Raw genomic sequence first — 27,143 nt, 5'->3', positions numbered from 1 at the left:
ATCTATTAAGTAAACTAGACTTTTAATTTAATTAAACTCAAACCATATATTTATGGATTAATAATACTCTTTTAATTAAACGCTTTAATTAACTATTAATAAAGTCCATAAGAGTTAATTTGAACTATTCAACAAAACATCATAATTCCAATTATTAAACTCAAAATTAAAACCATTTAATTAATTGTTTAAGTTATGAACCCAACAGTTTTAGAATTCAATTCTTTTTTTCATAAAAAACTTTTCTCAAATTCCAAAACTTGAGGGCAAGTTTTGTAATTCTTGAAAACCTTTGGATTCCATAACTTATGGAATTAATGGTGTTTTATGATGAAACTTTCCATGTTCCATAACTTAAGAACAAGTTATGAAATTCTTTAAATCATTAACACCAAATCTTGTAACTCCATAAAACTTTGAATCAAATTTTTTTTTTAAAAAAAAACTTTCATATCCATAACTTATGGAAGTTTCAAAAACCCTTAAGATCACAACTTTAAAAAAAACTTTTGACCTCCAAAATTTTATGACAAAATATGTAACTCCTTAAAACATTTAGATCAAACTTTTAAAACTAATAAAATAATCATATAATTTTATCTTTTACTAAATTTGAAGAACTTGAGAGAATATGTATGCACACTAAAATCGGCCCACTCTTATTTTCACACACTTGTGCCAATTTTGTGAGCCAAGGACCCCTTTATATATTATGGAGGATTAGGGTTACATCCATGTAAACCCTAATACCCATGACCTTTCATTTACATAGGATCTATGGGTTAAAAGCTCCATGGACCATCCATGAAAGCTTAGCCCAACCTAAATGAACTTGGCCCATTCCATATATATAAGAGTCCATATTTAATTAGTTCTTTTTGATCACTTAATTAATTCTAAATTAATTCATGACCAATACTAATTAAATAATATGATTCCATATTAATATATTAGAACTTATAATATATTAATATAAATCATAAATATACTATTCTCAAAAGACTATCCATATAAATTGTGCCGGTGAAGTGCAACCCAAATGGACAATGTCGGGTCGGGTCAAGTACATACCAAATATAGTTATGGACTTAGACATTAATCCAACAAACAAGCCCTAAATGACATATAATGGCATATATTGACATGAATATAGTGTTTAGAAGCAACCAAATGCAAGGAAACACCTCACGGGACTGGGAAACATTTTGACCAAGTGTTGGAATCACATGTGATTCATCAAAGGAAAGTGGAATGACACTACCATGAGTTTACGGCCAAGGGAGTTTACAGTCGTAAACTCATGGTCAATCATGCATAAGAGGGTGTTTGAAGGCTAGGGAAAATTGAGAGACCATTGATCTTCACTAGGGTGAGCAAAACCAATGCTTTGGAGGGTGTTGAGGTGTTTACGGCCAGGGTGTAAACCCTATGGCCGTAAACTCACCCAATGGTCTTATTTTGCGTCTTGAAGGTAAGAAGTTTCAAGGGTTCAAGTGTTCTAAGGTTTAGCAAGGGTCTAGAAGTGTTTAAGGCTCAAGACACCACACTTATAAGGGTTTACGGCCAAGGGGGTTTACTCCTAGCCGTAAACTCTCGTTGATGATGAGTTTGGTAATGATTCAAGGTCTTACAAAGCACAAGGGAGTGTTCTAGCCTCAAATCTAAGCCTTAGGAAGAGTTTGAGGCTCAAATGGCACCCTTATAGGGGTTTACGGCCAAGGGAGATTGCTTCACCGTAAAGTCCTTTTGGTCTTGTATTCTTGATGATTTCAAGGCTCTAAGCATGAGTCTTAACTAGATAACAAGTATAAGGAAGAGTACTTACGATATAGAGGCTTGAAAGGGTCGATTTTGGCCAAGAACACTAGTGTGTGTTCTTGGTGTTCTTGGTGAAACTTGAAGATTTGAAGATCTAGTTGAAATGAATGTTTTCATGGATGAAATGAAAGAGTGTAACTAGGAGATGAAGTGTAACAACAAATCAAGGAAAGAACACTTACGTTTTTGATGATCTAGGATGATGAACTCGATGATACTTGAGAGAGAATTGGAAGTTCTTGAGTTTGAAAGTGAAAGAATGAAGAAAGTTGAAGGATATAAGCCTATAAGGAGGGAGTTTACGGCCCACCTTGAGTTTACGGCCGTAAACTCAAGTGTTGTGGTCGTGAACTACTTTTGATGAGGATTAAGGCTCAAATGTTGCACAGTGTCTCTAGCAGGTACTTCCCAACACTTATTCCTTAAGGGTACTAGGCTAAAACTCCTTAGAATGACCTTAAACAAGACTAGAACTCATTAGAAATGAGTCTGTCACTCAGTTGAGTTGACTGATTGAGCTTTCAAAGCAAAAAAATTTCGGGTTGTCATAGCCCTCTAGAGGTCGAGATTTGGGATGATCGATCAGTGCAGGCGTCGGAGGTTTTCTGGGACTGTGTTTTAAGGTTGTTCGAGGAGCGGTATTTGGTAGACTTGGTTCCCATTCCGGTGTGTGGGAACAAGGTGATTATAGGCATGGATTGGTTGAGCCCCAACGGGGCAGTGATCGACTGCGCGCAACAGTTGTTTCGGATCAGAACCCCGAGTGGGGGAGAGCTGGTGATTCAGGGCGAGAGGCCACAACGTGAACCAACACTATGTTCAGTAGCGAGGGGTAGGCGCTATCTTCAGCAGGGCTGCGCTGGGTATGTCGCATATGTTATGGATACCCAGGAGGCGGGTAAGATGACAGTGACAGATGTTCCGGCGGTGCGAGATTAGGCGGATGTATTCCCAGAGGAGCTGCCTGGGATACCTCCGGAGCGACAGGTGGAGTTCAGGATCGACCAAGTCCCTGGTGCAGCACCGATAGCCAAGGCACCATATCGGTTGGCTCCTCCCGAGATGCAGGAGTTGTTTACGCAGCTGCAAGAGCTGTTAGACAAAGGATTTATCAGGCTGAGTAGTTCGCCTTGGGGTGCCTCGATCCTGTTTGTCAAGAAGAAGGACGGGTCGCATCGCATGTGCATAGATTACCGGGAGCTGAACAAGGTAACAGTGAAGAACCGTTACCCACTCCCGAGGATAGATGACTCGTTCGACCAGCTTTAGGGAGCATCTTGGTTTTCCAAGATAGACTTGCGGTTGGGTTACCATCGGGTGAGGGTCAGGGATAAGGATATACAGAAGACTGCTTTCCGGACTCGCTATGGTCACTACGAGTTCGTGGTGATGCCCTTCGGGCTCACCAATGCTCCTGCCGCGTTCATGGACCTCATGAACCGCATGTGCAGACCAATGCTGGATCGGTCTGTGATAGTTTTCATTGATAACATCTTGGTTTACTCCAAGATGCAGGAGTAGCATGAGGAGCATCTGGGAGAGGTTTTGGATACCCTGAGGAGGGAGAGCTTGTATGCCAAGTTCTCCAAGTGCGAGTTTTGGTTGCGCGGGGTGCAGTTTCTTGGGCACCTTGTCAACCAGAACGGGATATTGGTTGACCCGGCCAAAGTGGAGGCCATCATGAGATGGGAGGTTCCGAAGTCTCCATTTGAGATTCAGAGTTTCCTCGGATTGACGGGCTATTACCGGAGATTCATTCAGGACTTCTCCAAGATAGCTGTACCCCTGACCTGGCTGACAAAGAAAGCTGTTGTCTTTTGCTGGGGGCCTGAGCAGCAGGCAGCGTTTGAGACGTTGAGACAGAGACTGTGCGAGGCGTTGATCCTCGCCCTGCCCGAGGGCGTGAAGGATTTTGTGGTATATTGTGGTGCGTCCATCTCAGGGTTGGGCGCGGTATTGATGCAGAGAGGGCACGTTATCGTTTACGCTTCGAGGCAGCTGAAGCCTCACAAAGCGAACTACCCGACGCATGATTTGGAGTTGGGGGCGGTCGTCTTCGCCCTCAAAATTTGGCGACATTACCTCTATGGGGTATGTTGTACCATTCACACGGACCACAAGAGTTTGAGGTACCTCATGGATCAGCCGAATCTGAACATGAGGCAGCGTCAGTGGTTAGATGTTGTGAAGGATTACGATTGTGAGATCCTCTACCACCTGGGGAAGGCCAATGTCGTGGCCGATGCACTTAGCCGCAAGGTTGCGCCGATCAGAGGCATTTGCATGAGGATGACCGTGGTGACTCCACTGTTGGAGTGGATTCGAGAGGCCCAACAGGAGGCTATAAAGGAGGAACATCGTAAGAGTGAGCGTATTGTGGGTCAGGTTTCCTACTTCGATCACAACTGTAGAGGGTTATTGACACTACACTGTAGGGTGTGGGTTCTATACCACGGGGGTGTACACCAAGTTCTGATGGAGGAGGCACACAAATCCCGATTCTCGATTCATCCTGGGGAGACGAAGATGTACAGAGTTCTTCGACCCGATTACTGGTGGCCCTACATGAAGCGGGACGTCTCCTGGTACGTAGAGCGATGCTTGACCTGCAGGAAGGTCAAGGCTGAGCACCAGAGGCCACACGACAAGATGTAGCCGCTAGACATTCCCATGTGGAAATGGGAAGATATTACTATGGACTTCATCACAAAGCTTCGCAGGATCGCACGAGGAGTGGATTCGATTTGGGTCATCGTGGATCGGTTGACCAAGAGTGCTCACTTCATACCAATCCAGAAGAGCATCTCGACCGAGAAATTGGCCGATATGTACATTTGAGAGGTGGTGGCTCGGTACGGGGTGCCGGTTTCAGTGATATAGGACCGAGACGTGTGGTTCACTTCCAGGTTTTGGAAGAAGTTTCATGATGAGCTGGGTGTTCGTCTGCACTTTAGCACCGCCTTTCACCCATAGAAGGATGGTCAGAGCGAGCGGACCATCCAGACTCTGGAGGACATGCTTCGGGCGTGTGTTTTAGATTTTAGAGGTAGTTGGGATACTTACCTTCCGTTGGCGGAGTTCTCTTATAATAATAGCTATCATGTGAGTATCGACCGTCATCCTTTCGAGATGTTGTATAGGAGGAAGTGCAGGACGCCGATATGCTGGGGTGAGGTTGGGCAGAGGGTCATGGGGAGTACCGAGGTGGTATTAAAGACTACAGAGAGGATCCAACAGGTTCGGAGCAGGCTTTAGACTGCTCAGAGTCAGAAGAAAAGTTATGCCGACAAGTGTCGATCGGACCTGGAGTTCCAGGTCGGGGATGTGGTGCTCGTGAAAGTGTCGCCTTGGAAGGGCGTCATTCGATTCAGGAAGCGGGGCAAGCTGGGAACCAGATATATTGGACCCTTCAGGGTTGTTGCCCAGGTGGGCAAGGTGGCATATAGGCTGGATCTGCCAGCCGAACTCAGTCAGATTCATAGCACCTTTCACGTCTCCCAGTTGCGGAAGTGTCTGGTGGACGACTCGGCAGTGGTGCCCTTAAAGGATATTTAGGTGGATGACAGCCTGAACTACATCTAGCGGCCAGTGGTGATCCTCGACAGGAAGTCGAAGGATTTGAGGAACAAGAGGGTGGAGCTGGTGAAGGTGCAATGGCAGCACCGTAAGGGGTCGGAATGGACTTGGGAGCCGGAAGAAGAGATGAGGGAGCACTAACCCGAGGTTTTTCCAGATTCAGCAGCAGACTTCGAGGACGAAGTCTAAAATAAGTGGGGGAGATTTGTAGTACCCGATTCCCGGTATGTATTTAAATTCAAGAACTTCATGTATTTCCTTTGGGACTCGACGAGTTGGTGGCCCAACTCGTCGAGTAGAGTCGTGATTCGCGGGAAGTTTAAGTGGCCTACTCGACGAGTCGGGAGACCGACTCATCGAGAAGGTGATGTTTGAGTGAAACCCTAAATTTGAGGGTTTGCACCCTATTTAAACAACTTATCTCAGCCTCCATTGTCCCTATTACTCCCAGAAAGCATTATCTTGAAACCCTAGCCGTTATTAGTGTGTTTTTGAGCCTTGAGGTGTTACTTTGGTTGTTTGAAGCTTGAAAAGAAGGAGGAGGCTTGTGAGATCAAGGGGGAATCAGGAAGATCCAGAGCTTTGGGCACATTTCTAGCTTATTGGAGGTATAAAGCTGAACCTTATCTATTCTATGTGTAGATCTTGATTTTGGTCCATTTTCCTCCATTTTCTAAGCCCTAGTGAGGATGTATTCGGGATTTAGTGTAAGGAATGAGTTTGTGCTTCAGATCTAGGGCTATTGAGGGTTTTTATGGCATAAAGGTGCCCACCTTGTTGCCATAAACACCCCATGCATCCTGTAGACCACCTTTTATGGCTTTTTGAGCCAAGGACCCCATGCATGCGCACCAAGTTTGGAACTTTACGTGTAAAATGGACATTTGGAGGCCAGATCTATGATTTTGGTGTGGTAAGACCCATTTAAATCGACTGTATAGTTTTGGACAAAGAGGGACTCGGCGAGTCACTTAGGTGACTCGGCGCGTCGGGACGCTTTTTCCCCAAGGTGTCTTCTGGCAATGGTTTTGGGATGAGTGGAAGGAACACTTAGCCTGATAGGGGTTTGTTTTGGACCTGGAACTCATGGGACTCGATGAGTGTATGAACAGACTCGGCGAGTCCAAGGCAATCTCCCAACCCTTGAAAACGGACTCGACGAGTTGTTCATACAACTCGGCGAGTCATAGACTGGACACGTTCGTATGAGGGAGATGAACTCGACGAGTTCAAATGGAACTCGGCGAGCCGGTTGAAGATGGTCCCGATGCTATGGATGAAGGTGAACTCGTAGAGTTCTTTCTAGACTCGACGAGTAGAGATGGGGGTTGTATCACTTAAAATGATAGGGACTCGACGAGTTGGAGGACCAACTCGGCGAGTCAAGTCAACTGGATGTTGACTTTGACCATGGATTTGACTTGGACATTGACTGGGATTGAGTAACCCTTGTAAGAGTTATGAGTATGAGTTGATAATTTAGAAGAGTTGTCGTGTAGGGACAGAGGAGTTGGGGAGAGTCGATTTCGACATTGAGTTACCTTCTAGTAGCGGTGGGTCTACGGCCACAATGCCGGCCCACTAGTAGGAGTTGTATGTTAGATGACTGTATTTGTGATATTCATCTAGGCTTCCTGCTACCTGTTATGTTCTATGTGCTAGAATGATATGATGTTATGTGATAGTGGTTGTAGTAGGGGGAGATAGTCCCCAAGTTACCGGCCGATAGGGACGAAGGGGTAGTTTAGTACCCAGCTATGCTAGACAGATTATGATTATGTGATGATATGTGATAGACCGGTCGAGAGGGCTGAAGGGGTAGGTCAGCACCTAGATATGCTAGGCAAGGTCACCGGCCGAGAGGAACGAAGGGGTAGGCCAGCACCCATATATGCTAGGCAAGGCCACCGGTCGAGAGGACCGAAGGGGTAGGTCGGGCACCTAGATATGCCTGGAAGTATGTATGTCATGTGTTGTATGGTATGTGGTATGATGGGGGAAATCACTAAGCTTCGTTCTTACAGTTTTCAGTTTTGTTTCAGGTACCTCTTCGGCGAAGCGGAAGGAGCCGGCGCAGTAGCGGCACATCACACTCACACATGCTTTCTGCATCGGGTTTTCTGGGATTGTACTCTGATTTTTATTACTACTGATGATATGGTTTTGAGACACGTAGTTACAGTTTTATAAATTGATATGATATTGGCAATGTTTTGGTAAACTATTTTATGAGTTACTTAATTAAAATGTAATTTTTGGCCTTGAAATTTGGGATGTAACAATGCTAGTTAGGATGTAAACCTTGGAAAGTTATTATTTGCATGTATCTTAGAGAAAACATAGATCCATGGTTTCTAGGGTTGCATGCACACCATAGGAGTGTTAGAATGCTCAAAAGCCTTCAGTTCTCCCCCACTTTGATTCAACTGCGCTCTTCCAACCACAAAATTGACAGATTCTAATCTATTTTGCAACCTGACTACTTGAAGCTGCAGACAACCTGAGCCCACAAGTACTATCGTTCCATTACTAGCCAATCCTAGGGAGCACATACTGCCAAAATTGAATGAATACTCCCCGAAATCTCAACGAGTTCAATATTCCCGAGCACTTTCCATTGAATCCACTATAAGTCCTCGACGACTTTATCGGATGACGAAGAACAAAAACTCAACTTTCGAAACGGGTACCCAACCAATTCAATGACCTAGTTGCACTAGAGTAATTCCCATGCAAAACTGCAACTGACCAACTTCGAAGTTATGAACTTGACAATTACCGATATTACACCCATGATCAAACCAATTCCTCATTGCCTCGTATTCCCGAATGACCCCTACAATTCTTGCATTCAAACCCAACATGCCCACCTTGCAGATTCCTTGAGTTCCTTGTTGATACAACTAAAGATCAGACGGGCTGTTGGTCTTCTCTCACTTAAAGCTTGCTCTGAAGGTGGTTAATGCCTCCCACATCGACACCCAAAACCAGCTCGCCTGAATATCTTCTAAGCTTGGCTCTCGGTATGCAAAATGACATATGAAGATTCTCAAAATAAAATGTCTGTGACGTCAACTGGTGGAACTCGGATCCCCTCAGCCCATGACAACAACGATCGGCTCCTCACCATGGGAATATCCACTCTGCCCTCACGGCCATTAGTGATCCTCAAAGTAAGTTGAGTAGGTACACACACTGCTCCCTCCCACAACATCAGACAGTCGGCCTTCTCGTGGCCCACCTGGTTTTAGTGGATCCCGGGGACGATCTCTGTTGACCCGACCAAGACTGCCACACTTATAGCAACCCGAACCTCTAAATCGATAAACTCTATCGTGTTGCTTCCCGTATGTGCTGCACTGACCTTGGCCATGTTGGCCTCTCACTCGCTGATCAAAATTTTTGGGTCATTTTGCAAGACCCCCAACTGTATGCACCCGATTTGGTTTCCTCTTCTTGAGGTGCTCCAAATCAATCTCCCGCTCTCGGGCTTTAGATATGATGCCCTCTAAAGCCGCAAAGCTGAAAAGCTGACATACTCCCTTATACCATCTCACAACATATCATGGTACCTTGTCTTCTTCATCTCCTCATCTGTGGCATACTGCGAAACCAAAAGAGTCCTCTTCCTAAACATGGTAGTGATCTCTACCACAATATCAGTCGTCTGGTGAAGGTCTTGAAACTCCCTCGCCAACTGCTGCACCTCGATAGTTGGTGCAAACTTTGCCTTAAACCGGGTCACAAATTCCTCCCAAGTCATCGTCTCAATGTAATTGCCTCCCAAAGCAAAGTCCACATCCTCCCACAAATCACAGGCTCTGTTTTTTCAGAAGACACGAAACAATCTATCCTTCAACCCATCGGGGTGGAAGCTCGACCGGAAAGCATTCACCATGTCCGCTAACCACCTCATACTAGCAATGGGGTCCTTCTCCTCGTAGAACTCGGGAGCTCCACACGCACGAAACTTGCGGAAGGAAAGAGTGCGACCCCCACAATAGCCAATATCTCCATGAGTAACGTGCCCAGGCGCTCATCCCAAATCTCCATAATTCCTTCCTTGACCGAACCAAATATCACAGGAGTCTGGTCAAAAAATGTTGCGGGTGATCTCCGACGAGATGAAGTCTCGCGTCTGCTCATCCATCGGTTCAATGCCAACACCTGAGCCTAAACCTCGTCCATAAGTGCTCATCACCATACTAAAATGCAACTATACAATAATCGGAACATACTCAAAGAATTCTCTTCCCACAGGCTTCCTAGATTCTCTATGACTCCCCTAGATTCGAGTATGGATCATGTGCTTTCAGTAGTACGGCCCCAATATTACCTTCCACATCTACCCATACTTTCCTCAAGAGTTATCTTTAATCCTCCAAGTCACCTTCTCAAATCGGTACTCCAAGTACCTGCTAAACAGCGCAACCCAACCCGCTAAATCACTTCCTCGACTCTCCTAGGTTCCCAACCTCATCCTACCATCAGCTGCTGAAAAAATCCCAATAATTAATGTCAGCTAACCACTTCATGAATACAATCACATGCAATAAATCTTAGATCCTTCGAGTAAAAGACTCAAACCTACAATGGTTGGACTCAGACAAGAGTCGCACAATAGAGTCAAATCCATCACTCTGAGATTATGTAACCTTTACAACACGTGGCTTAACATATTCACTTAATATTTAACTCACATTACTAAGAGATCCACAAAGCACAAAGCAATCAACATTTGTGCATTAGCACTCCAAGCCATAAAACAAACAAAGGGCACCCCACACTCACTTGCTACTACTCTCACTTTCGGTTTCCTTATGCATGCAAATTATACATAATCCAGGATCAAATAGACTATCGAATAAAATATTCTACCCTAGGACCAAAACCAGACAAGGAACAGAAAATAAAGCCAAATCACTCATTATGGGGCTATAAGATCCTAACCGTATACAATTTTTAAAACATACACTTAGCAATTACTGTTTTTAATACATATTCCCAATCATATCATCCAATGCTTCTAGACTACAAGGCATCACATATCAGGCCGATCTTTCATGCAATTCCTAAAAGTATCCCTAGCCTTATCCTAGCATGTGAACATTCATATCATATATCATATCGACATGTATGAGTATTTTGGGAATCACTTACTTGAGCTTGACTGATTGCACGCATCACACCCTGTTTTTCTTTATAAAAATCCTTTCAGAAACTTATTTTCTTTACAAAAATCTTTTTAGAAACTTATTTTTCTTTCAAAAGATTACCAATTCCTTGGTTTTAGTTCAGACATACCCAAGAGTGTGTATGAATCTCTCAAACCAAGGCTCTGATACCAACTTGTAACGTCCCGAAAATCCAAGGTATTTTTTTTCATTTTTAAAACAATAAATCATACAAACGACTTGTTCCAAAACCGATCAAAGTGAATATATCATTTAAACATCAGAGTAATATCGTTAATTGTTAATGTGGAAAACTCTAGGGGGATGTTGTGCAGTCAGGCCGAGCCCTTCCCTTTCGAACCGAAAGTACCTAAAACCATAAATATGAAACCGTAAGCACAAAGCTTAGTGAGTTCCTCAAAATAGCACATACGAAAACATACAAGTGTCAAGGGCTACCCCCATAGTCTTTTCTCGCAATGACAAGGGCCAAATCCCGGTATTACAAACGAGTGCCATAGGCAACCCCCATGGTCTTCCTTGCGATGCCGATGGCCAAATTCCGGTCTTACACATAAGTGCCATCGGCTACTCACATTGTCTTTCCTTGAGATACCGAGGGCCAAATCTCGGTCTTACACACAAGTTCTATGGGACACCCCCATGGTCTTTCATATAATTATCACAAGACAAAAATCATTCCACAAAACAAGAAATGGGTCGGCATTGGTGCCTTCGATCCATGAATATGTTGAGAAAACTCACCTCACAGTTTGAAAGAATAACTGCACCGATCACTGCCCTAAAAGCTATCTCTACCGTTCACATATACAATTAACAGGAACCCAAATCTGAAACTATAAATTAAATTACCCAAAATGCCCTTAGGTCAAACTTGGTCAACCCTGGTCAAAGTCAAAGTCAACAGTGAAGGGCCAAAAGTCGATATCTTTTCCCAGCGGAGTAAGCCATGTGTACCAAGAGAGTATGCCCAGTGTACTCTGATGTTGACCAAAAGTGGGGCGCTGACCGCGTACATGCAGCGTACCCCCAGCGTACGCAACCCAAACCCAAAACTTCATTAAGAGCTTATTCCACTAAGTTCTTACATCCAAAACTCAGATCCAAGCCCAAAAGGATGTCCTAAGTCATAAAGTTTCCAACTTTATGACATTACACGGCTATAAAGTGCTTAATGTCCAAAACCCTATGTTCTTAACCCAATAAGACATCACAACTCTTGCATGGAAGGGATATAAGGGCCCAGATCACATTTTTATAGTTCATAATAGCTTTATAATGGATAAAGTTTCCAACTTTATCCATTAGAATGGCCCCAACTAACAAGATCTAGTATTTATGTCTCAAAGGGACCCAAAAGTTCATCTTTTCCAACTTAATCCATTAAGTACAAGTCTCCAACTTTCAGATATGAATTAAAATGATGTTTAGATGGATAAAGTTTCCAACTTTATCCATAACAAGGTCACAAAATTTCAAGATATAAACTTTATGCACTAAAATGACCCAAAGCTCATAACATCCAAAACTAGCTAGATCTAACAAATGCATCATCAATATTCAAACTTTATACCTCTAGAAGATAGATCAAGGTGAACAAAGTCCATATCTACAAGCTCCAATGCAACCGACACTTCTCGAAGAAGTTCCTTTTTCTCCAAGGTGCACCATGCATACTCTAAAGCACTCAAAAACTGTAGGGTCGAAATATGTTGTAATCAGTCGAAGTCTGTTTAATTGTTCTCTTTGTATGTTTTGTTATGTATTTGCTAAGGTGTCTCATGTACGAAGCTTAATGTCTAAGCCTTAGTATTTTTTGTACTTCCTGTTTCCTATAAATAGGAGTTGAGCATTGAGTAGATAGTAAGAGTTAGAAAGTGATTGTAAAAGTTCACCCTTTTTACTATCGTTTTTGTACTCGTGTTCATCAGAAGTAATAGAGCTGAAACCAGATTATATTTACACTTTGTGGTCATTTGATCATAACTATGATATATTCTCGATTCATCACTTCATCAATTGGTATCAGAGCGTGAATCATAATTTGCAATCTGATTTTCACTCTGATTCAAAAGGTTTTTGAATCAAATTCTGGTTCAAAACGTTTCCGCACCTTTTGAAGTGAAAAGTGTTCTTGATCTTCAGTTGTGATTCGATTCTGCAACTGATTTGTTGAATCGAGTGTTCTACTTGATTGTTCTGTTCAATTCAACAATTTGCTTTCAAATTCTCTTTGATTTCTCAAAAAAATTTCATCCGTACATCAATGGCGAACTTCAACTTAAACTCGATGACTTCATACTCTCATCTTCTAGGATCTTCAACTAAGATTCCTATGCTCATTCCGGAATACTATGATCAGTGGTCTGATCATATGCAAGATTACTTGAATGGACTCGATGAAGAGCTTTGGTCATGTATCTCTGGGAATGTTACTCTTCCAACAAATATTCAATCGATTGGATCTTCATCTGGTACTACGAGTGTTGATGCTCAAACTGATCAAATGAAAAAACTTGAAAAACGATGTATGAGGGAGTTACGTGGTGCATTGCCTCCAATTGTGTATAACCATGTTAGGAGTTGTACAACTGCAAAAGAAAACTGGAATAATCTCAAAGAAAAGTTTCAAGGAAGCGAGAAGATGAAAATTAATTCAGTTAAGCACTGTTTGATTGAATTAAAAGATTTCAAGCAAAAAGATTTTGAGTCAAGTAAATGTTACTATGACAGGATGAATGAATTGATCTATAAATGTCATCGTCATGGCATTACAAGGACGACAATGGAATTCAATTTGAAATTCATCATGGGTCTAAGAAAAGAATGGAGGAATGTTACTATAATGGTAACAAAACACAACAGAGTTTCGACACATCATCATTGAATGATCTATATAATCTGCTAAAGACTCACGAAGGCGAGGTAAATGAGATGGCAGAAGAATCGAAATTAAGCTTGGGTGGACCATTGGCTTTAGTTTCGAAGGTTTCAGAAAAGGAACAGGTTGAAGAAGAGAATTATGATGAAGAAGGGTTTATTGTGAATTCGGATGATGAGGCTGTTGCGTTTTATTCAAATAACAAAGTACATTTTTTTTTCAAGAAACCGTTCAATTCAAAATCGAAAAATGTTGATGCGAAAGGAAGATTTTTGTCGAAGGCTGGAGGAGAAGAGAGGAAGAAGAGTGAGAAAAAGGAAGTAGAGAAAGAAGAGACAAAATTTGAGAAGAAAATTAAAGGTGATTCAGGAATTGATTGTCATTACTGCCAATGAGCCAATCATATGGCTAGTGACTGCCAACTTCCTAAAAAGGATAAGAAGAAAAACAAAGTAAAGGACGAAGCCTATTACGTCGAGAGGTTGGAAGAAGTAAGGGCAAAAGCGAAAGGAATGTCACTGGTGGCAAAGGGAGAGGTTGAAGATGAAAATGAAGGAACTTATCAGATATGGTCTTCGGGTTCGGATGACGAAGAAATGCGTAATCCTACGCATGGAGCCATGTTTGTAAAATTTGAGGATGAATCTGACGAAGCCATGACTAGTCGTTGCTTCATGACTAAAAGTTCTGACAAATCACCAATGACCACCAAGGTACGCTCTAGTCTTCAATCTTTTAATATTCCTTTGAGTGCCTATGATTCTGAATTAATTGCTTTTGATGATACTGTTGCTTATTTCGATGCATTGGTTATCTCTGCTAGCAACGAGGCTAAGAAATCAACTTCTCAGTTGATAGAAGTACATAAGCAGTTAGATGCCAAGAAAATAAGAATTGAAAGTTTAGAATTGCAGATTACAAATATCATGTGTGATAGGTATTCGTTAAGCAGTGATGTTAAAATGTTGTTAGCTCAACGAAATATATACTGTAACTCTGCAAAACGTTTATATGCAAAGTTGACTGCTTTGCATCATTCGTCTGATATTAGCAAAGAACAACATAGGAAGTTATTACCTTTTCTAGCATTCTAAAGAGAGAAAATTCATAGCTTGTCTTATGATTGTGAGAAAACCATAGCAGAATTCGATAAAGTGCCTGATAATCGATTTGCTTATGGTATTGTTAAGATAGATGAATTTTTGAATGCTGATGAACTTGTTGACATTGTGAATGATACTTTAACCAAAAATGAACAAATCAAAATTTTGAAAAGAACTGAGAATTCGAAACTTGACTCTCAATCTAATTTTGCTGATGCCGATGATAATTCTGATAGTTTTAGTGAAATCAGTGAAACTGAGGAAGAGGAAAGTGTTGATTGTTCACAGTTGTCTGTCATTAATGTCACATCTAAGTCTAAAGGAAAAGAAAAATGTAATGATTCGTTGGATAAGGTTGCCACTGACAAACCCTCAACTTCGAAAGGTTTTGATTTTAACAATGTGATTGTCAGAGATAGTCAAACGGATAGTAGTGATGATGAGGATGAAGAACACGTTTTGAACAAATCTAAGACTGAAAAGCCTGTTTCAAACGAAACACCCATTCCACGAGTTGTTGTTGATCAAGTGTATGGTGACACTGAAAATTTCGACAAAGTTATGTCTGAAAAAGGAGCTGATTATTTGGAAACAAATCAAGTGGTGTATCCAAATTTCAAGTGTACAGATGATGTAGTATTTCCAAATCAAGTGTTTGTCACTACTAGAAATGTTGAAAACATCAAACCAGAGTTCACCAAAATGGTCGAATATGACAACAAGAAAACATCAGACGAATGATTCTTTTCAAATCAAAGCACTGTCGAAAATAATCTAACAAAGAATTTGTATGTTTTTCAAAGACAAAAACCTCAACGAAAATGGATTGAAAAACAAGCAAATGCAAAAGAATGTTTCAAACAAGAAACTAAAGAAACAAATGAGAAAGTGAAACTTAATTCAAACGAATTTAAGGATCGTATTGAAAAATTTTCGAAGGAAAACGAAATTTCGAAAAGACAGGAAAGAAAGAATTTTTTTGGCAAGTTGTGTCAAATGAAAAGGAATCAAATATACCTACCAAGAAAGTGTTTGAAAAAGAGTTGTCCACACCTGTACAAACAACGTTTTCAAAAATATCAGATAACAAGAAAAATCCTGCTCAAACTTTTTCGTCTTCAAAGACTTTTCAATCAAAAGTGCAACAAAAGAATTTTCAAACTCAAAATCAACAAAAGTTTTCAACTCCAAATTCATCATATCCAAAACAACCAAATAAACAAAACCAATTTTCTTCAAATAGCACAAATCAAACTTTTGAAAATGTTCGTCATTTTGACACTGATCGAAAATTTGTAAATGTTCAAAAATTTGAGAAAAATAGTCATTTTGACAATGTTAGAAAATTTGAAAATGGTCGAAAAGTTGAAAATGTTCGAAAGTTTGCAAACCATCAAACAGTTGTGTATGATAAATCCTCAAAAACTGCAAAGTTTATACCTCAAGAACCAAATTTTCCAAATCCTTCTGGGAAGAAGAATTCGAAAGTGTCATACACAAAGGGTTCGTCAAATGTGAAAAATATCGATCATTGGCTTGAAGGACAAGGGAAGATGTTTCAATCTCGTAAGTATTCCCAGCAACAAATTCATGATGCATATGAGAAATATTTGAATGACTCTTCCAACGGAAGTTCCTCTTCCAAAGAATTCAATATTCCTGTGAAAACATGGAAACCAGTTTCGAAAGCTAAACCTGTTGCAAACCAACCTGAGAACAAAAAGGCGAATGTCAGTGACAAATCTAAACCTTCGAAAACTTATGCTTCTACTCCTTTACCTAATGATGTCGACTTAATTGACGCTTTCAAATCAAAAGTTTTTAATTGGGTTTTAGGTTCTTCTTTTCACTCGGTTTTCAAAGCTAATAACCAAGGACCCAAACAGCCTTGGGTACCTAAATTCTTTCATTAATTGCAGGTTCTATGTGACGATCAATATGATGATAAATGGTACATTGATAGTGGTTGCTCTCATCACATGACTGGAAAGAAGGAGAATTTACGTGATTATCAAAGTTTGGAGAATGCAGGAGTAGTCAAGTTCGGAAACAATTACAAGTGTCAGGTGAAAGGATATGGTAAAGTCACAAATGGGAAGTTCACTGTTAAGAGAGTTGCATATGTCAAAGGTCTTCAACATAACTTGATAAGTGTTTCACAACTTGTTGTGGGCATTGGCAATCAAGTGGTGTTTAACGAAGCAGGAAGCATCATTTTGAATGTTGAAACTAACGAAGTTTTGCTCAAATCCAAACGACATGGTGACATGTTTACTCTTGATATCAAACCAATCATCGGCAAACCCTCAATGTGTTTACTTTCGAAAGCTACATCTGATGTCAGCTGGCTATGGCATCGACGTTTATCACATTTAAAATTTTAAAATTTGAATAAGTTGGTGATTGATGATCTTGTTCGAGGTTTACCTATACTAAAATTTGACAATGATACTTTGTGTGCAGCTTGTGAACAAGGAAAACAGCATCGAAAAGGACATCCAATTGTCATAGATTTGAAAATTGTTGAACCGCTGGAACTTCTTCATATTGACCTTTCTGGACCATCAACTGTTGAAACTCGTAACAAGAAACGATACATTTTGGTTATAGTTGATGATTTTTCACGATTCACTTGGGTGTATTTTCTCAGGTTAAATTCTGAAGTCGCTCAAACAATGATTGAATTTATAAAGAAAATTGAGACAAGTCTGAAGAAGAAAGTTAAAAAAATCAAAAGTGATAATGGGTCAGAGTTTAAAAACAATGTGTTGGATTCGTACTTAACGGAAAAAGGAATTTCGCATAACTTTTCTTCGCCCTATACACCTCAGCAAAATGGTGTGGTTGAAAGGAGGAATGGGTCACTTTGCGAAGCAGCAAGAACTATGTTGATATATGTGAATCTTCCTCAATATCTATGAGCATAAGCAGCTTCGACAGCATGTTTCACTCAGAATCGATCTTTCATTCATCGTCGTTTCAATATTACTCCGTATGAAATCATTAATAACCGAAAACCTAATGTCAAATTCTTTCATGTTTTTGGTTGCAGGTGTTTTATAATGAATCTCAAAGATAATCTTTCAAAATTTCAAGCGAAGGCTGACGAAGGAATATTTTTGGGATATTCGAAAAATTCGGTTGCATACAGAGTTTTAAATAAACGAACTTGTAAAGTAGAAGAAACGTTTCATCTAACTTTGATGATTACTTCGTGAAACAAGTTGCAAAGAAATTTGAACAAAAACCAATTCTTAATGAATCAACTGATGAAACTGAAGAATATAATTCATCTGACTTTGATTATGATTTAATTTTTGGTGTCCTAGATAGTGCAATCGATGCGGAAGTACATGCTGCTGATAATCGAACTCCTGAATGTTCGAAACATTATGATGATTTGACAATCACCTCAGAGACATTTGCTAATGGCGAAAGAATGCTAAATGCTCAAGTGGAGGGGGAGCACTTGACTAATCCTTCGAATGTTGACGGGGAGCATCCTTTCGAGGGGGAGAATAGTAATGTACATGAAAGTTTCGAGGGCGAGCATCAGGATAACAATTATGTTGAGGGGGAGCATATTGAAACGGAAACCATAAATCTTGATCAAAATGATTAATTTCATGAACAAAATGATAATAATTCTGCTGTAGGATCCGAAAATGGAGAGATGTGCGAAGATGCACCTTTAGACTTTGATCCAACATATCCACCATTGGAAAAGTGGACAAGCAATCATCCGAAAGAGCAAGTCATTGGAAATCCACAAGATGGAGTTTTGACAAGAGCTCAAATTCGTGCAAAGAATGAGGTACTGAATACTCATCAAGAATTTTGCATGTTTAATGTTTTTATCTCGAAAATTGAACCAAAAACTGTTAAAGTTGCAATGGAACACTCTGATTGGGTTGTTGCAATGCAATCTGAACTAGCTGAATTCGAGAGAAACAAGGTTTGGAGGTTAATTCCTAAACCTGGAAATGTTTCGATTGTCGGATTAAAATGGATTTTCAAAAATAAAACCGACAAGGATGGAAATATCGTTCAAAATAAAGCACGATTAGTTGTTACAGGATATTCGCAACAAGAAGGTATAGATTATGAAGAAACTTTTGCCCCTGTCGCAAGATTCGAGGCTGTTCGAATATTCTTGGCTTATGCAGCTCACAAAGACTTTGATGTCTATCACATGGATGTGAAGTGTGCGTTTTTGAATGGAGAGCTGGAAGAAACTGTGTATGTGGAACAACCTCCAGGTTTCGTGAATAAAGAATATCCTAATCATGTGTATATTTTAGATAAAGCAGTATATGGGTCAAAATAAGCACCACGAGCATGGTATGCAACTCTTACCAGTTTCTTAAAACAATCAAAATTTAAACAAGGATCGGTTGACCCCACATTATTTCGAAAGAAAGTTGGGAATCATCTAATGCTTGTTCAAATTTATGTCGATGATATTATTTTTGGCTCGACTGACCCTGTTTTGTCTAGTGAATTCGAAAATTTGATGAAAAGCCAATTCGAAATGAGCATGATGGGTAAAATCAATAATTTTCTGGGTTTAAACATTCATCAAAGTAGAGAAGGAATTTTCATCAATCAGGAAAAATAAACAAAGAATTTGCTCGAAAAGTTTGGAATGAGAAACAGCACGAAGTTAAGAGTACCAATGGCGGTTGGAACGAGGCTAAATTATTCGTTAGAAACACCTGCGGTTGATCTTACTTTATACAGGAGCATGATAGGTTCATTGATTTATCTTACTACAAGTAGACCTGATATCATGTTTTCTGTATGTAATTGTGCTAGGTATCAAGCAAATATAAGAGAACCACACATGAATGTAGTGAAAAACATTTTTTGTTATCTCAAGGGAACAACTTCGTTAGGATTATGGTATTCTGTGAAATCAGAATTTTTTATTCAGGCGTTCTCAGATGCAGATCTGGGAGGATGTACACTAGATCGAAAGAGTACAAGTGGTGGATGTCAATTCTTGGATGGAAAGTTAGTCAGTTGGCAGTCGAAAAAGCAAACGCGTGTTTCGATTTCTACTGTTGAAGCTGAATATGTTGCAGTTGCTGCTTGCACTTCGCAAATCATTTGGATCCAGAGTCAATTGCGTGATTATGCCATTAATATGAAAAAGATTCCACTGTATTGTGATTCACAAAGTGCTATACGCATTTGTCATAATCCAGTATGACATTCGAAAACCAAACATATTGCACTTCGCTATCATTTTATTAAAGATCATGTGGAAGATGGCAACATTGAAGTTCATTTTGTAAAAACAACTTATCAGCTTGCTGATATTTTTACAAAAGCTTTGGACGAAAAATCATTTGTTCAAATTTTGACAGGTTTGGGAATGATCGAGGCAAATTCTGTTGTAGGACTAAATTCAAAAGAATAACAATGAAGTGTTATGCAAAAGTGTCGATTCAGAGGCAAAACTGTTTCATTCAGAGGCTGACAGTATTAACTATTCAGAGGTTACTGTTCACGTTCAGTGCTTCGACACGCTTCGTTTTCGACAATCGGGAAAGCCAAGTTTCGTTAGTTTGATTATGCTTTCTTAACTTTTCCTTAATTTTGATAGTTTCGTTAGTTTGGTCAGTTTTCTTAAATTTTCGTTTAATTTGAAAAATCGGAAAAACCAAAAATATTTTCGTTTGTTTGTATTCTTTTTCGAAAAATCAAAAATTCGAAAAAGATTTTATTTTGTTATTTGTTTTAATTTTTGAAAAACTTAAAAACACAAAATTATTTTCATTCTTTTCAAAAACATAAAATACCAAAAAGATTTTTGTTTTTTGTTATTTCTTTCTATGTGCAGATTTCACGAAAGTTTTACAAGGGTCATGCTTGCATTTCTAGGGGAAGGTAAAATTTCGACAACTTTGTACTAGTTAGAATGTCCCTAGAAGCATGCTGCTGCATGTCGACCCAAGCCTCCATTGACTCAATGTGTGTTTTCGAAAGCCTTAATGAAAATTTTCATTACAAAAATTTCTTCCTAATCAGGCTTGTATTCACATTAGTCTCCTGAGCTACCTTACTCTTCTCAAATGAGTTAAGAGTAGTCTGTTTGGTCCAATCATAACAGAGGTACAATTGATTTCGTGAACCAATCTTTTTTATCTCAAAATTCTAACACATTTCACACACAATGACATATGTGTGAGAGGTCATCGATCAAACCAATCATGACTTAGGCATATCAAACATCTGTGTTAATGATCTAACATCGTGAGACCGTGATGAAAGTGAAACCCAAATCTACGAACTCATTTAAGGAATTGACGGGGAACTATGTTCCAGTTTTAACGAAACACTTGTTTCAGTACCAATCTTCGATGCTTCAAATCATATTCAATTCTTTTGAGTGGTCTTGATCAAATGGTCAGAACCCACGACATTTGTTTCCCAAAAGGATCCAGTTGAATCTAATTTTTCTTTGAATATGATTTTCGTTGGAGTATCAACTATTTTCCAAGTCACATTATATATCTTTCCAAAGCATAGTTGTTACTGACTACACTGGTCAAACAGGTAATTTCGGTTACACTTACTCACCTTATGTTTAGGTTGATATATAACGAAATTTTAAGCCACCCAATAAGCCTTGAAAAAGAAGTCGTTCGATACTTCTTTATAAGTATTCGATTGTAATTCACAGGAACATACACAAGCAGTTGATTATCTCTCTTGATAATTAACGAAGTAATCTTTGCCCGGGGTTTATCTGCTTTTGTGTTGAAAATTTGTTTTTCGACATCACAGATCCAACTTTTTGTTATCATTGCTTCTTATCTTATCTTTGGCACACTGCATTCACGAAATCCTTGAGGTTTTGAGTACTACCAACTCAGGCCGATGATTTCGAAAGTCTGGCAAATGACTTCGTCTCTAAACCCAAAGACGAAAGAGCCTTACCTCAATATCGAAGGTTCATGACGGTTACACTTCTATTGGGATAAACGAACAGGATGTTTGACAAGACGTTTTGTATTCAGTCCGGTTTTCAAGGCGATATGACAGTTACTTTTTCAGACGTGGCTACTTTATCAGAATAGTGATGCGATTTTCAAGGTGCCATGTCGGATCTCATTTAATGCAGCTCCCACTTCACATTCAAATTTCAGGGTTATGTATAAAAGGGGATTCAAGGGTTCTTTATCAGTTTACGCTTTCAAAAGAAAAATCCCCAATTTGTCTCAGAAATCTTTACTTGTTCTTCAAAGGTTCAAAAACCTGATCATGGCGACTCCTGCTGCAGTTGTTGCTTCATCCCAGTCTACTGATGAAGTTGTTTCTCAACCAATTATGAAGATTCAAAGCACTAACTATCAAGTCGCGGGGGATGTTTCATTGTATCCAGAAAAGTTGAAGATGTTGGTTGTCGCTTTGAAAAGCTCTGTTCTTTCTACTGCCATGTTCAACTCCTTTGCTGTTCCTCTATCCTGGCTTCCCATAGCAGGATCTACTGCATCATACAGCAAAGCTCTGGATGTTATCACGTTTAATATGGTAAATGATAAGAAGATTCGTCTCTCCAAGAAGATGTTCTGTCAGATTCTTGAAATTCCTAACTCTCCACTGTACACTGATCTTTCGTTTGCTCAAATCATCTATATGTTCAATGAGATGGGTCATCAACCCCGACTCACCAAGATCAGTGATTTTAAGAAGTCTGGACTTCCAAGTATTTGGAATTTTTTATTTGGTATTTTTCTACGCTGCTTGACTGGTCGCAGTGTTGGATTGGATAAAGGAAGAATGGAGGTATATGTCATGGTTGCTGGCCTTTACTATGATATTCCGGTTGATTATTCTACTCAAATGTGGAAGGAATTTCATAAAAGTGTGGAGAACACTAATGTGGTTCAAGGAATATCATGTGCAAGATACTGGAGTTTGATTCTTCATCATGTTTATGACAAAGAAGGAATTAAAGTGCCAGCTGATGAAGATAAAGCTGAATTCTTGAAGTATCACTTTCCAAAGGAGGTTACAGATGATGCTGAGCTGTTTTCAAACATTACTTGAATTCCTGATGCAATGTGTTGAATCATGAAAGTGACCCTCTTGAACTTTGCTACCGCAGTCACTTCAGCACCCGCAGTCAGTCTTTTCATCAGCAACCGCAACCGCAACCGGACTCTTGCTACCGCAGTCAACTTAGCTAGATTACTTCATTTGTCTTTATTGTAATACACTCTATTATCTAGTATGCCTTGCATGGCTACGTATAGAGATGTAATCTAGTGCATTTCTAAGTTTCTATAAATAGAGACTTATTCTCTTGTATTCCATACGGATAACTTATGCATCTATTCTGAATACATTTCTCTGAAGTTATCTTCTCTATTTCTCTATCTTTCTACTCTTCACTTCTTACTTGTTATTGGAACATAACTGATTATAACCTCTCTTCGGAGCAAGTCTTTGAGACTTAATCACCAAGTTTGATCTACCTTATTAACTCGGTTTGAATGCATTCCTTGTTATGAATCAACTTGTGTGTTTTCTTGATATAACAATTGTCGTCATTTCTATTTCTTTACATTTCCGCAACTAACTCTCTAACTATTTAACTCTAACTTATTAATATTATTGTTGAGCTTTCAGATCCTTTGAGATTAACTATTCCGCAATATACTTGTTCTAACGTTTTGTTCAAGTGTGTCTCTAAGTTTTTCTCTCAACAATTGGTATCAGAGCCATAGTGGTTGCTTTTTTTAAACGGAACTCTGATTTTTCAAAAGGCTTTCTATACCACTTAAGCTCATCTCTAAAAAAAACAACTTCAAAATGGCTCAATCGTTATCTTTGAATGTTTCCAACAGTGTTGGTGGTTCTAACGGAGCCCCAATACTGGTAGCAAATGAATATCATCACTGGTCACAAAGAATGGAAAGGTACTTGATAAGACTTGGTAGAGATGTATGGCGATCCGTAGAAGAAGGACCACATGTCCCAGTACTTACACCTGTTCAAACCGACGACGCTACAACCAGATTAGGAGGAGGTCAACCAGTCATGAGCCGTCCCACCAAGGATGATCTCGATAAAATGGAAAATGATGTTGTTGCTTTTTATGAAATCTCCTGTGGAGTTGCTCCTGACAACTTCGATATTATCATACCGGTTCTCAAGAATTTGTACGAAGGCTAAGAACAAGAGATATGGGAAGTTCTCAAGAATTTGTACGAAGGCTCAGAACAAGCACAAGACAAGAAGCTTACTACCGCACTCAATGAGTTCAACAACTTCAAAGCTCATACTGGTGAAAGTTTGGAAGACTCCTTCAAAAGGTTCAACCTGATAGTCACCAAGTTATCCAATGCGAGCACTATCTGCAGTAACCATGAAACCAATCTTCAGTTTCTTAATGGTTTAGGAAGACATTGGACTACGGCTAAGATGATAGTCCAAGGCGATAGAAAGATTCACTCTTTGTCACTCTACAAGCTCTATGGAGAGCTGCAAACACAAGAATCCACCGTACTCAAGGATTGTGCTGACTTTGGAGGACCACTTGCTCTCATAGCACAAACTCCACCGCAGTCACCTTACTCTTCCTCGTATGACACTCCACCGCAGTCATACGAAGCTGATTCAGAGTATGATGATGAAGAAGAATTTCAGAAGGCTATTACTCTGGTTAGCCAACAGTTCAACCGTCTACCACCTCCTTCCTTCCGCAAGAATCAGCAGTTCAACAAACCTCCATTCAACCGTAACTTCGGTTCCCAGAATAACCATTCTCGATATCCCAAAAGTTCTCATCCACCACCGCAATCTCAAAATAATCAACCAAAGGAGGTACCCCAGTCTCCTCAAACCACTGACTTCGGTACTCCCACAGAAGACAAGACTGATGTTGTAATTTGTCACAAATGCAACAAAGAGAATCACTTTGCAAGAGATCGTAAGGCCAATGTAGTAAAGGACCGAGCCTTCTACCTTAGAATGGCTCAAGAACTGGAAGACAAAGAAAAGGCGGAAAAGGCAAGGGCATACGTGGCCCATGTCAAAAGAGACCATCAAGTTTGGTTATCCGGAGACGAAGATGAAGCCATCAGCAATGTCAAAGGAAAAGGGAAAATCTGCATGCTGGCCACTGCGGATGATGATGGGTCTACAACGCTGAACAAGAACTACTGCTACATGGCAAAAGATGGAACTCTAAGCATCGTCGAACAGGCTTTGTGCAAGGAGGAACAAGAAGATGAGTGGTTAATTGACAGTGCCTGCTCCTTGCACATGACCGGAAGGTTAGAGTACCTTCAGGATTTCAAGCCAATATGCAATGGTGGAAATGTCACATTCGGCAACAATGTGAATGGTGTCATCCGCGGTTACGGTGTTCTCACTACGGGGAACTTCTCCATTCAGAAGGTTGCTTATGTAGAAAGCCTCAAACACAAGTGACAGGAACACATGCCTGATCAAATCCCGATCCGAAGGTACCATATACCCCTTAGATGTCTCTCTGATCATTGGCAGACCGCAGTTATGTTTCCTGTCCATAGCTGTATCAGAAGTCAGCTGGCTATGGCACCGCAAGCTAGCTCATCTCAACTTCAGGTACATCAACAACTTGGTCACAGGAGAACTAGTCCCAGGTCTCCCTATTCTCAAATTCAGCAACGATACTCTCTGTCCGGCTTGTGAATGTGGTAAACAATCCAAAGCAAGTCACCCTCTGATAATGGACTCTTCTATTTCTGAACCTCTGGAGCTATTGCACATTGATCTCTGCGGTCCATCAACCGTAGCCAGTCTCCACCACAAGAAATACATACTGGTTATTGTTGATGACTATACACGCTTCACATGGGTCTTCTTTCTCAGACTCAAATCAGAGACACCGCAGATTTTCATCAACTTCATCAAAGAAATCGAACTTCCGATCAAGCTTCCAGTTAGACCTATCCGCAGTGATAGTGGCACTGAGTTCACTAATCATCTTCTCAACAGTTTCTTGGTGTCAAAGGGCATCACTCACAACTTCTCAGCCCCATATACACCGCAACAAAATGGAGTAGTTGAAAGAAGGAACCGCACACTAGTAGAAGCAGCCAGATCCATGCTTACCTTCGCCCATCTTCCTCTCTACTTCTGGGCTGAAGCTGTACCAACTGCATGCTTTGTCCAAAACCGAAGCATTGTGTGCAAACGCCTCAATAAAACACCATATGAGGGCCTTAACAACCGCAAGCCAAATGTTCGCTTCTTTCATATCTTTGGGTGTAGATGTTTCGTGATCAACAACCGCGATCATCTTAACAAATTCGCACCGAAGTCTGATGAAGGCATATTCCTTGGTTATTCCACTAACAAGGTTGCTTATCGAGTGCTCATCAGGCGTACAAGGATGATCATTGAAAGCTTCGATGTGAAATTTGATGATTCTCACATCCGCAACGCCCCTCCATCCACTGAAACCACTGCAATCATAGAGAGTGACATTCCTGCTTCTTCAGGACCCTTGAATCTAGTTGAAGTCAATTATGATGATCTTTTCGATCCTGTTGAAACGGCGAAACTATCCGAGGTTCTTGTGTCACCCGCAGCTCAACAACAACACGCTGATGTCTCTGGACCATCTCTATCTGAAATAGCATCTCTCAATACTTTCACCTCTCCGGTTGAGGGGGAATGCTCTACTCCGGATCAAGAAACAACCGTCGAGGTTCCAGTACATGATGCTGTTCAAAGTCCCACCCACAGAGAAGCAATACCATCAAACGTATCTTCGGATTCAGATGATGAAATCATAGAAAACATTGACACCAGCACCGATCCAAGGATTATCACTCTCCCATCCGCAGTCCAGGGGGAACCTTCTCAGGTTCCAGAGGAACTCCCATCAGCAATCCAGGGGGAACCTCTCCCAACCGTTCAAGAAAACTCCACTCTCGTTCCAACAAACCAAGATGACTCAGCAGGATGTTCTCAAATCCATGGGGAACTGCCATCTCCAACCGCAGTTTCTTCTGATATTCAAGATATTCCCTCTACCGCAGCTGCTGATCATCTGCAGCCCCGTCTACATGTATGGACGAAGGACCACCCACCGGGTCAAATCATCGGCAACCCATCCGCAGGCATCCAAACTCGATCTTCCCAGGACTTATCTGACCACTGCCACTACGCAACATTCATGTCCTCGGTAGAGCCCAAAACGATCAAAGAAGCATTGCTTGAACCTGACTGGATAGCTGCAATGCAAGAAGAGCTAGAAGAATTTCAAAGAAACAAAGTTTGGCAGCTCGTTCCAAAGCCACGTGGTCACTCCATTGTTGGCACTAGATGGGTGTTCAAAAACAAGCTGGATGAATCTGGTGCGGTAGTCAGAAACAAGGCAAGGCTAGTTGCAAAGGGGTATGGTCAACTTGAAGGCATTGACTACGATGAAACGTATGCTCTGGTAGCACGCATGGAAGCTATCCGGATCTTCCTTGCATATGCAGCCCACAAGAACGTCAAGGTACACCAAATAGACGTTAAGAGTGCCTTTCTCAATGGGGAACTAAAAGAAGAGGTCTATCT

Source organism: Lactuca virosa, chromosome 3 (genome assembly GCF_052849685.1).
Source record: "Lactuca virosa cultivar CGN04683 chromosome 3, Lactuca_virosa_CGN04683_v6, whole genome shotgun sequence".
Taxonomy (NCBI): domain Eukaryota; kingdom Viridiplantae; phylum Streptophyta; class Magnoliopsida; order Asterales; family Asteraceae; genus Lactuca; species Lactuca virosa.
The sequence above is the reverse complement of the archived record's forward strand: the minus strand, read 5'-3'. Positions refer to the sequence as shown.